The following is a 10,252-nucleotide window of genomic DNA, read 5'->3' as shown; positions in this document are numbered from 1 at the left end:
GCTGTTCGCCAACGAGCAGACGGGAAGAGAGACTGTCCTGGGAGCTGCTGCCTGCTGCTGCCTGCTGCTGCCTGCTGCTGCCTGCAGGGACAGGCTGTGACCGTGGGGATGGGGACCAGGAGAGAGGGTTCCCCAGATCGGGAAGGCTTTTCTGCACCTCGATGGCCGGTGGCGGTGGCCTGAGCCGCAGCTTGCTGTGAGATGGCACGTCCCAGCCACCGGACCGCTGTGGACATTGGTGTCCCCGAGCAGCTCCCAGCCTGCTGCGGGTCCCCTCGGGTGTCCTTAGCCCTGTGCCCCAGCAGCCAGCATCAGGATGATGGTTGCCACCTCTCCCACCGCTTCCGTAGGCAGGGCTTTCCCAGCACTTTTCTCCCAGTTCAGATTTCCATCAGTGGGGAAACTGAGGCACGGGAGCGTCTTCCAGGCAGCACAGTCGGGCTTGGGCTTGCTGGGACCCTGGGAGAGGGCAGGGAGGTGGTGTATGAATGAAACCTCCCCTTTTACCGGGTTCCCAGGTCCTGCACGCTCGGCTGCCCACCCCGCTGCCTCCTTGCCCCTCCTCGCCCGCTCCTCGCCCCCCCTGCTGCCACCACCGCCTCCGCCTCGCCTCCTGCCTCCGGGACAGCTGGGCGATCCTGGGTCCTGCTGGGAGCAGGGGGGGGACAGGGCTGTCCTCAGCAGCCCCCCTCCCCAGCCCATGCCAGCTGGGGATGGGTCAGAAGGTGCTGTGGGCCCCCCCTCCCCATGGCTACGGGAGGTGGGGAGGGGGCTGGTGGCCAGGGGCTGCTCTGGGGGCTGCTGCCTCCTGGGGTGAGAGATGATGAGAAAGGCTGGGCTGGCTTTTCCCTGTTTTCCCTGGGGACTGCACCCTGAGCCGGCAAAACTGGGCTGGTGTTTGGTGTCACCCCGCACCCTGCTCCTCCTCGCTTTGCGCTGGGAAGAGCAGGTCCCGCTTGCCCTGGGCTTCTCCCTCCCACGACCTGCAGTCCGGCAAGGAAAGGGTTTCCAGGCAGGAGAGACAGCAGCCTCCTCCCTTGTCTTCCAGCCATTTCTCCCGCAGACAGGGCTCAGGATGCGCTGGGATCCACAGGGATCCCCCCCAGACATCCCGTATCCAAACTGGGCATCGTCTCCGTGGGAGTGACATGGCAGGGCGGGAGCAGGATGCCAGAGTGGGGAATGCTCTGGTCCTGGAGCAGGGTACCAGTAAGGGGGATGCTCTGGCCTTGGAGCAAAACCCCAGCACTGGGGATGCTCTGGCGCTGGAGCCGGGAACCAGCACAAGGGGATCCCCTGGCCCTGGAGCCGGGAACCAGCACGGGGGATGCTCTGGCCCTGGAGCAGGGAACCAGCACGGGGGATGCTCTGGCCCTGGAGCAGGGAACCAGCACAAGGGGATCCCCTGGCCCTGGAGTCGGGTACCAGCATGGGGGATGCTCTGGCCCTGGAGCAGGGAACCACCACGGGGGATGCTCTGGCCCTGGAGCAGGGAACGAGCACGGGAGTACCAGTACAGGGGATGCTCTGGCCCTGGAGCAGGGAACCAGCACGGGGGGTTGCCGATGGCGCGAGAGCACCCTGCTGCGGGACCGCAGCCAGGCCGCGGCGGCTGCGTGGGAGCCAGGAGAAGCCGCGGTGCCCGCCCGGCTCTTCTCCTCCTGCCGACGTCAGCTGTTTCACCGCGCCTGGAGCAGCTGTAGCTCCACACTGGTCGATGCCATCGATTAGTTCCTCTCCCCATCCCTGGAGAGGGGATGGTGCTGGGGGCGGCAGTGGGGGGAGAGAATAAATATTTCAGCAGGCTCGGGCAAAAGCTGGGGTTATTTTGGGGCTGGGATTTATGGGCTATTAGGAATAAGGAATGAGTCTGTGCTGGGGAGAGGAGACCCATTAATCCAGGCTGAAGGAGCACAAATGAGCAAGGGGAAATGGAGGAGGCTTTAATTATTTCGCTGTGTTCCAGAATAATAAGCCGGCTCTCCAGCCGAGCGCTGGCGTGGGGCTCAGGAGCTCTGCTCCCTGGAAGTTGGGGCGGGCGAGGGGGCACTCACAGTTAAATCCCCTCCAGCTGGATGAGCAGTGCTGGGAGGGATGGGGAGTCCCATTCTGGGACCAGTATGAGACCAGTACAAGCAGCGTTGCCGGCTGGGACATGGGATGGGGGATGCGCTGCTTGGGGGGGGAAGCTGCAGAGCGCGGGGATGGCTGGAGGGGTGCATGGGTTGGTGGCCGGTCCCAGGGGTGCCTTTCCCAGGCTGGCCACCTCCGCCGTGCCCCGTTAAGGCAATCCTGTCTGCGCCTGTAACCGGAGGAGCGGGGTGAGTCACTGCCGGAGGCAGCCCTGGCCCGGAGAGCATCCCTGGCTCCGCTGCGCCCAGCACCACCTGGGTGACCTTGGGCTGTGCTCCACTCCCCGGCTCGCTGTGCCCCACCCCCGGCTCTCCCTGCTGCCTCCGCATCCCCCTTGCGTGCCTCAGTTTCCCCGGAGGCACACAGGATGCTGGTCCTGGTCACCCCTTGGCACCCTCGGGGAGCTGCAGGGGACCAGCTGGGAGCAGGGGGCACGGCTTTCCCCACGGGGGGCACCGCGGGACAGATTTACCCCCGCGGGAGCAGCCTGCCCCGTCCCTAGCGGTGGGGGGTCCCAGGGATGTGAGCACCCACGTTGGCAGGGATGCAGGGCAGGGACAGCCTTGGACCACCTCCTCCTCCGATGGGATGGATGAGGACCAGGTCTCCCTGCAGCATCCCTGCGGCACGGCACGTCCTGCTCCCTCGCGAGCGGGGCCCAGGGTGCCAAGGTCACCCAGTGGGACCGTCGTGGGGCGCAGGAGCCGTTCACCGCCCCCCATGCCGGCCAGCGTCCTCCTTCCCTGCTCCTGCCGGGCCTGCCGCCGCGGCTCCCGCTGACGTCACCCTGCCGGAGCCAGGAGCTATTTTGGGAACTGCAAAGTCACTGGCGCAATTAGTCCACTGGCAAAGGGAGCGGGGCGGCGGGGGGGACCGCGGGGATGGCTGGCTCTCCACGCCGTGCCGTGCCGTGCCGTGCCGTGGGGCTGCGTGGCCACGGCCCACGGCCACCACCAGATCTGCGCCTCTCCTTGCGCCTGCAGGCTCAAGGGCTCCCTCCGCCAGGGTAAACGGCTGCAAATCCTCCCCATCCATCATCTCCTCCTCTCTGCCTTCTTTTTCTTTTTCCCCTATTTTTTTTTTTTTTTTTAATTTTATTTCGTTCCCCTGGCAGGAGCCACCCCACGTGGGCTGCTGGATGCTGGCAAAAGCCAGCTCGCTGCCGCCTCACTGCCGTCGCTTGCATTTAGAGGAGAGGCAGGAAAGCAATTAGCTGGCAGCGATGCCGGCAACGTGCTTCCCATGGCAATGCCGCAGGCGAGGGGCTGCCCGGGGGGGGAGCGGGGGTCCCTGGGCTCCCTGCCTCCGGCTATGCCTTTGGTTTAATCCAGCATCTTCTCGGATGCAGCTGTCGGGGTGCAGGATGGGTGCTCCCGGCTGCACAGCCCTGTTGTGCCCTGTCCCAGGGATGGGGACGTGCCACGTGCTGCTGTCACAGCAGAGGGACGCCCGTCCCCGAGGGAACAGCACAAGCAGACAGCGCGGTCCTGCCCTGCAAGTGGCTTCGTGCCTGGGGACACGGGGACAGTTAGAGGGGACAGTTGGGGCGCTCAGCCCTCCTCCCCCAGTGCCGGTTGCTTTCTCTGGCCACCCTCCCCGCCTCCCGGTGACCTCCAGGTCACGGCCAGCGGGGATGTGCACAGAGATGCTGTGAGAAGCTGATCCCAGCAGGCTCCAAACACCCCAAAACTGGGGCTCAAAAAATCCCTTCAAAAAGCCCAAGACTTCCCCATGTGACCCCGGCACCTCTCTCTGTCCCATCCCACAGGAAAAATACCCAAATCCTTTCTCCCAGCGCCTTGGGAGGTGCCATAGCAGGAGCCGGTGCTCTGCTCCCCAAACCCTGAGCCCCACTTTGGGCAGGGAGCCCCCCGGGGCCGGATCCGGCACGCTGCCCGTCCCCTGCCCAAGGGCACGGCAGAGACATTTGGGTGCAGGCAGGATGACACCCACCGTTCCCCATCGCTGGGACCCCCAGTTCAGCCCTGGAGGGGGGGTCCCTGCCTGCGCTGGGGCTGGAGTAGCAGCCCGTGGGTGGGGATGGAGGGTGCTGGGTGGGAATAGGGGTCTGGTGGGTGGCTCTGGGGGTGACGGGGACCATGGGAGGGCAGTGGCGAGGTGGGGAGCGTGTGTGTCCCCCCCCAGGGCTGGAGGAAGGGGCTGGGAGCTGAGTGAGGCTGTGCTGAGTCACGCTGCAGAGCCGGCGAGCAGGACTGCAGCAAGCGGCTCACTGCCGCCCGCCTGCAATGGGGACAATGTGACAGCCCCGTCCCTCCCACCCGCAGCACGCTCCGGCTCCTCGCCCGCTCCTGGGGGTCCAGGAGGCTGATGGGGGGGGTGATGCCCAGGCTGGGGGATCCCGGCTGTACCCCAGGTCACGGCTGTCTCGGTGCTCCCGGCCCTTCTTACACCTCCACTTCAATAGGGATGGGGCAGCTCTGGGATGGGGGTCCCGGGGACCCCAGGCAGGGAGGGGGAGGACTGAGCTGTCCTTGGAGGATGAGTGTCCCCAGCCCCAGTGCGGAAGGGTGTCCCCAAGTAGCCATGACCAGGGGGGCAGCAGGGTCTAGTGGCCACTCACTGACAGCACAAACGCAGAAATGCACTTGGCAGCTGCTGAAACACGGGGTGGCTTTGCCCTGGCACCGGGAGGATGAGGGGGTTGGTTGGCAGAGACACCCCCCCCCCCCCAGCTCCCACCCCACGCCACCAACCCAGGGCACGAGGCTGAGCATCCAGCCCTGCGCCGGGTCCCCAACACCCCTGCCACCACATGGGACAAAGGGCTGAGGCAGGTCCCCGCTGCAGAGGGAAACTGAGGCACAGGGGGTGCCCAGAGGATTGGCCTCGCATGCTGCCACCTCTGAGGCTCAGAGCCTGGCACAGCCCCGTCCCCACGGGACGCTGGTGACCACCCTGCCCTGTGCTGCCCACCGGCCCCGCAGAGCTCCAAGCCGCTTCTGGAGGGACGGAGACAGCCAGGGCTTTTTTTAGGTGCTCCATGAGTGCTGTCTGGGCGGTATTTATATCGGCTCCTTAAATAAGACCTGCCATCTGAGCCCGATGCGCCTGCTTAATTATTAATGTCCTGCGGGGAGGCGGTGCGCACCCTCCCGCTGGGTCCATTTTGGGGTCCCTCACCCTGGCTCCCCCCGGCTCCCCGGCAGCACCCAGGGCGAGGGCTGACATCCCGGCCACCCCCCGGCCATGCATCCCGCATGGGAACATCTTCCCTGGGGCTGGGAGAAAGGCTGGCGGGGGGGATTTTCTGAGCGGAGTGTGCCATGGTGGCATGGGCATCGCTGGAGTTCTCAGCGCCGGGGGACTTGTGCGGGTGTTAGGGATAAGGAGAGGGGTGGGAGGCACCGTCCCCATCCCGTCTCGGTGGCTTGAGGTGGTCCCAGGGGAAATTCATCCCCGGGAGCCCGGCTGTGCACCCCGAGGGGTAGGGGCAGCCCCGCTTTGTGGCAGGACTGATGCTAAACAGCGCAGGGGCGCAGCTGCTGCCACAGAATTAATTTGGGCTTGGAAAGTGCTTTGAAACCCTGAGAGGAAAGGCCGGGGCTGAGTTACAAAGCGCTGCAGCTCCGCAGACGGGGGGAAGGAAGCTCCCCTTCAAAGCTCCGCTGGTCTGGTGGGCTCGTCGCCGGCCGCACCATCAGCCACGGCCCCTCCATCGACTCCTGCCCCCAGCCCTGGCTCTGGGGTGTTTTGGGGAGGGAGGGTTGGTGCACCCCCGAGCTCGCTCAGGTGTTGGGTGCAGGGTCCTTCCTCGGGGCTGGCGGGACCCCCCAGCTTTGGTGCCTGGCGGGGTGGAGGGGTGCTGGGCCGGGACCAAGCCTGCACCCTGGCAGGTCGGGGAGTGCTGACGGTGGGTGTGGGGGGAGAAGGGATGCCCTTGGCCTGCTCCTGGGATGCTTCCCTTGCCACATTGCACAGCCGGGCTCAGGGCAACGAGGTGGAAAAGGGGCCAGGGTGCCAGGGTGTCGAGGTGCTGGGGTGCTGGGGCCAGGCAGCATGGCACCGCATGGGAAGGCATGGTTGTCCTGCAGCCTGTGGGGAAGGGGAGACCAAAGCCAGAGGTTTCCCCAGCTTGTTTTTCACTAGCCCAACTGCAAGACCCAGAAAACCACCTCCCTGGGGCAAGCAACACCTTCCTCGGGGCAACCCGAGCTGCAGCCGCCCGGGCAGCAGGGCTGGAGGGTGAGCACCCAGCCCGGGAGCCCCGGGGCTGTGCAGGGGCCAGGGCAGCATCCCAGGGACGGGACCCAGCCCAGCTCCACGCACTGTCCCCAGGGGATGCCACCCTGTGTCCCCTGCTCTGCCCGGCTTTGCCACCCACGGACTGAAGGCACCGGGTCACTGCTTGCTGTTGAAGTAAGGTGTTGCAGGTTTGCCTGAGTCACCAACGGGTGACCGCCCTTGCCCTCGGCATGGGGACAGGCTGGGGCACCTCCACCATGCATCCTCCTCGCCATACATCCCCTCGCCATACACCCACCTCCACCATACATCCCCCTCGCCATACATCCCCTCGCCACACATCCCCTCGCCACGCATCCCCTCGCCACGCATCCCCCTCTCTCCAAACAAGCAAACACGGAGGGAAGGGACACACACAAGCATGGCTCTCCCGCAGCAAGTGAGGGGTGAGGATTTCTGGATCCATCTTCGGAGCACTCAGCAGCTAACCCAAGCGAACCTCCGAGTCAAAGAGAATTTCTTCCCTTGGAGTGTCACGAGGCATTGACAAGACATAGCGGGGAAGGCAAGGAAATGTGAAGAGAAGGACTCGTCTTCCAGGCCACAGGAATTAACAAAGTGGCACACTTGAACGCGACGGAATATTTTTAATACCGTTGGCGGAATTGGGGTTATTAGGTTTTTCTGGGACATCTGCAGAACGGACCCGCATCCTTCGGGTCTTTGTGATTTCCCAACCCAGCAGCTGCCTGGGCTCTTGCTGAGGGGTGTCTGTAGGTAGCCGGCAGAGGTGGGAGGGGGACGTTTAGTGACATTTGGTGACGGGCAGCCAGATGCCACCTCCGGCTGCCTGGGCTGCCCACCAGAAGCACCAAGTTCGGCTTCTAACTCTGGCCATTCACTGTGTAACCTTCATCCCACCGCTGCCCGGTCTGTAAAACGGAAGAATTAAGCGGTGCAAGGCAGGCTGATTTATGCATCGGAGCCCAAAAAGGGGGCTGGATACACTGCAGATAAATATTACGGCCAGCACACTATTCTGAAGAATTTACAGCATTATGAATATCATGTTCTGACCTGGGATGGGGAAGGAAATCATCTGCCTTGAGAAGTGTATTTATTGCTACGGTGCTTCGACAGGAATAAATCAGTATTTGTTTGGTCTGGGGCAAACACGCCATCACCGTAAATCGGCAGAGCTGCGGTGGTTTGGATGAGCTGAGAACCTGCCGTATTTATGTAAATTACTAGATAAGTGTCAAAAGGTTTGTACGGAGAGGTGATATCTTTTATTAGGCCTGTTGATATATTTGGAGAAACCAGAAGAGCTTCCAGGCGCACAAGTGTTTCTTCAGGTCCAGGCTTGTGTTCGATATTGTCTGTGAGAATCCAGGAATTGTACCCAAGGGCCAATATTATTTTTTTCCAAGGGAGAGGCACCATACATCCAACCCAAACGTGGCAGCATCACTTAAGAGGTGTCCAGGATGAGCAGGCACTTCCACTCTGGTCTGTACCCAGAGATGTGATAGTCCTGCTCGGCTTGGGTGATGCCCCATGGCATTCCTAGATACCTCCAGACTATTGATGGCAGCAATAGCTGAAAAACCAGTTTGGGATCCACGACCTACTTTAATATTCTCTTGGATTCTCCATTTTTTTACTCAAATGCTCTCCCCAAAGCTGGCGTCACGTAGAAAACAACGCAAAAACCCGCTGCTGAGCTCTCCAGAGACGATGGCGAGCCTCCTCAGAAGGATGAATGCCCCATTCTCAGGAAAGAGGAATAAACTGCCCTTGTCTACGGGCGCTCTCCTTGGGATAGCCGTGGTGGTAAACAAAGGCCGGGCACAAAGGCTGTTCTCTCTCCAGAACCACGTGTGCCGCGGGGTGTGAGGCCGGGGAGGCAAGCAAGGAGACAGCGGTTTATTTTAGGGAGGAAATAGAGAGGATCTGGGCATATTTCTAGTTTTATTTCTCAGAAGGCGTGATTTCTGCCGCTCTCAGAAGCTGTAAACAAAGAAGTATTTTGTGTAAAACAAATCCATTCGATACAATCCTTGGTTATTCTTAAAGCAGTGCTAAAACCACAATAAAGATGGAGATCTCATGCCAAAACGGTGTTACTTGCCGTCACAAAGCACTGTCAGCATTTCCAAACCAATTTGTCCCCAGCCACGTGGCCGAGGCCATGGCTCCGTTCATCAGACCCTTCTCCTTTCCCCCAGTGCTGCAGCATCCTCCCAGCATCACTTTATCCATCGGCTTTTTAGGAAAACGGGATCTCTGATGGCTCCTAATGGAGTTCCTAATGCACAGCAGAAGCTCCGCTAGGCCGGAGCGGACGTGCGCTTTTATTTCATGCGTTATTGATGAGCGAGCGCACCGCGCTCCCAAGCTGCCCACTCATAAATTATCCAGCGTGGCTCTTCGGCGGGGCTGCTCTCCTCCGCAGCTCGGCGGGGAGGACCCCATCCCACGGCATGGGAAAGGGGACAAGGGGCACTTGTTTGCCCCGAGCTGTGTCACCGCAGGCTGGCCCAGCACCGTCACGGTGTCACAGACCCCACGGCCCTCTGTGGGTGTGGAGGGTAACCTGGGGGAGCGCCCCAGCACCAGGGCAGCCCCCAGCCGCCCGGCAGCGTGGCAAAAGCCATGCCAATGGGGCTGCGGGCCCGTGTTGGCCAGGGTGGATGGTGGCCCTGGGTGGGCTTGGGCTGGGGGTGGGACCTGGCTGTGAGTGGGCCTGGGCTGAGTGGGCCTGGATTGTGTGAGTCTGGGCTGTGAGGGGGTCTGGGTTGGGTGTGGGTCCGAGTTGTGAGTGGGGCTCGTTTATGAGTGGGTCCAGACTGTGAGTGGGTCCAGGCTGTGGTGAGTGGGTCCGGGCTTGCGTGTGGGTCTGAGCTGGGTGTGGGTCTGGGTTGTGAGTGGGTCCAGGTCCAGGCTGTCAGTGGGTCTGGGTTGTGAGTGGGTCCGGGCTTGCGTGTGGGTCTGAGCTGGGTGTGGGTCTGGGTTGTGAGTGGGTCCAGGTCCAGGCTGTGAGTGGGTCTGGGTTGTGAGTGGGTCTGGGCTGTGCGTGGGCCTAGGCTGTGAGTGGGGCTGGGCTGGGCTGGCCTAGGCTGAGTGGGTGTGGGTTGTGTGTGGGTCCAGGCTCTGAGTGGATCTGGGCTGTGTGCGAGTCCAAATTGTGAGTGGGCCCAGGCCATGAGTGGGCCCAGGCTGCGTGTGGGTCTGGTTTGTGAGTGGGCCCAGGCTGTGTGTGGGTCCGGGCTGTGAGTGGGCCCAGGCCATGAGTGGGCCTGATTTGTGAGTGGGTCTGGGCTGTACGCAGGTCCGAATTGTGAGTGAGTCCTGGCTGTGAGCGCGTGCGGGTTGTGAGTGGGTCTTGTTTGTGAGCGGGTCCAGGCCACGAGTGGGCCCAAGCTGTGAGTGGGTCTGGGTTGTGAGTGGGTCTGGGCTTCGAGTGGGCCTCGTCCCTGCGTGGGCCTGGTTTGAGAGTGGGTCTGGCCTGTATGCGGGTCCAAATTGTGAGTGGGTCCGGGCTGTGAGCGGGTCTGGGTTGTGAGTGGGCCTAGGCCATGAGTGGGGCTGGTTTGTGAGTGACTCTGGGCTGGGTTGGCCTGGGCTGAGTGGGTCCAGGCTGCAAGCGGGCCCAGGCTGTGTGTGGGGCTGGTCTGTGAGTGGGTCCAGGCCACGAGTGGGCCTAGGCCACACGTGGGTCAGGTCTGTGCGTGGGCCCAGGCCCCAAGCAGGCCTAGGCCACGCGTGCGCCCATCCCACGACGCTGCCCACCCCAACGACCGTGCCCAGCCCGCCGGTATCGCCCCGTGGGTGGCGCGACGGCCCCGTGTCCCCACTGGGGTGCCGAGCCGGGCCCACCCGGGGGGCCGCTCCCGGTGAATCAGCACAGGCCGCC

Source organism: Chroicocephalus ridibundus, chromosome 7 (genome assembly GCF_963924245.1).
Source record: "Chroicocephalus ridibundus chromosome 7, bChrRid1.1, whole genome shotgun sequence".
NCBI classification, from domain to species: Eukaryota; Metazoa; Chordata; class Aves; order Charadriiformes; family Laridae; genus Chroicocephalus; species Chroicocephalus ridibundus.
Note: the sequence above shows the minus strand (reverse complement) of the source record.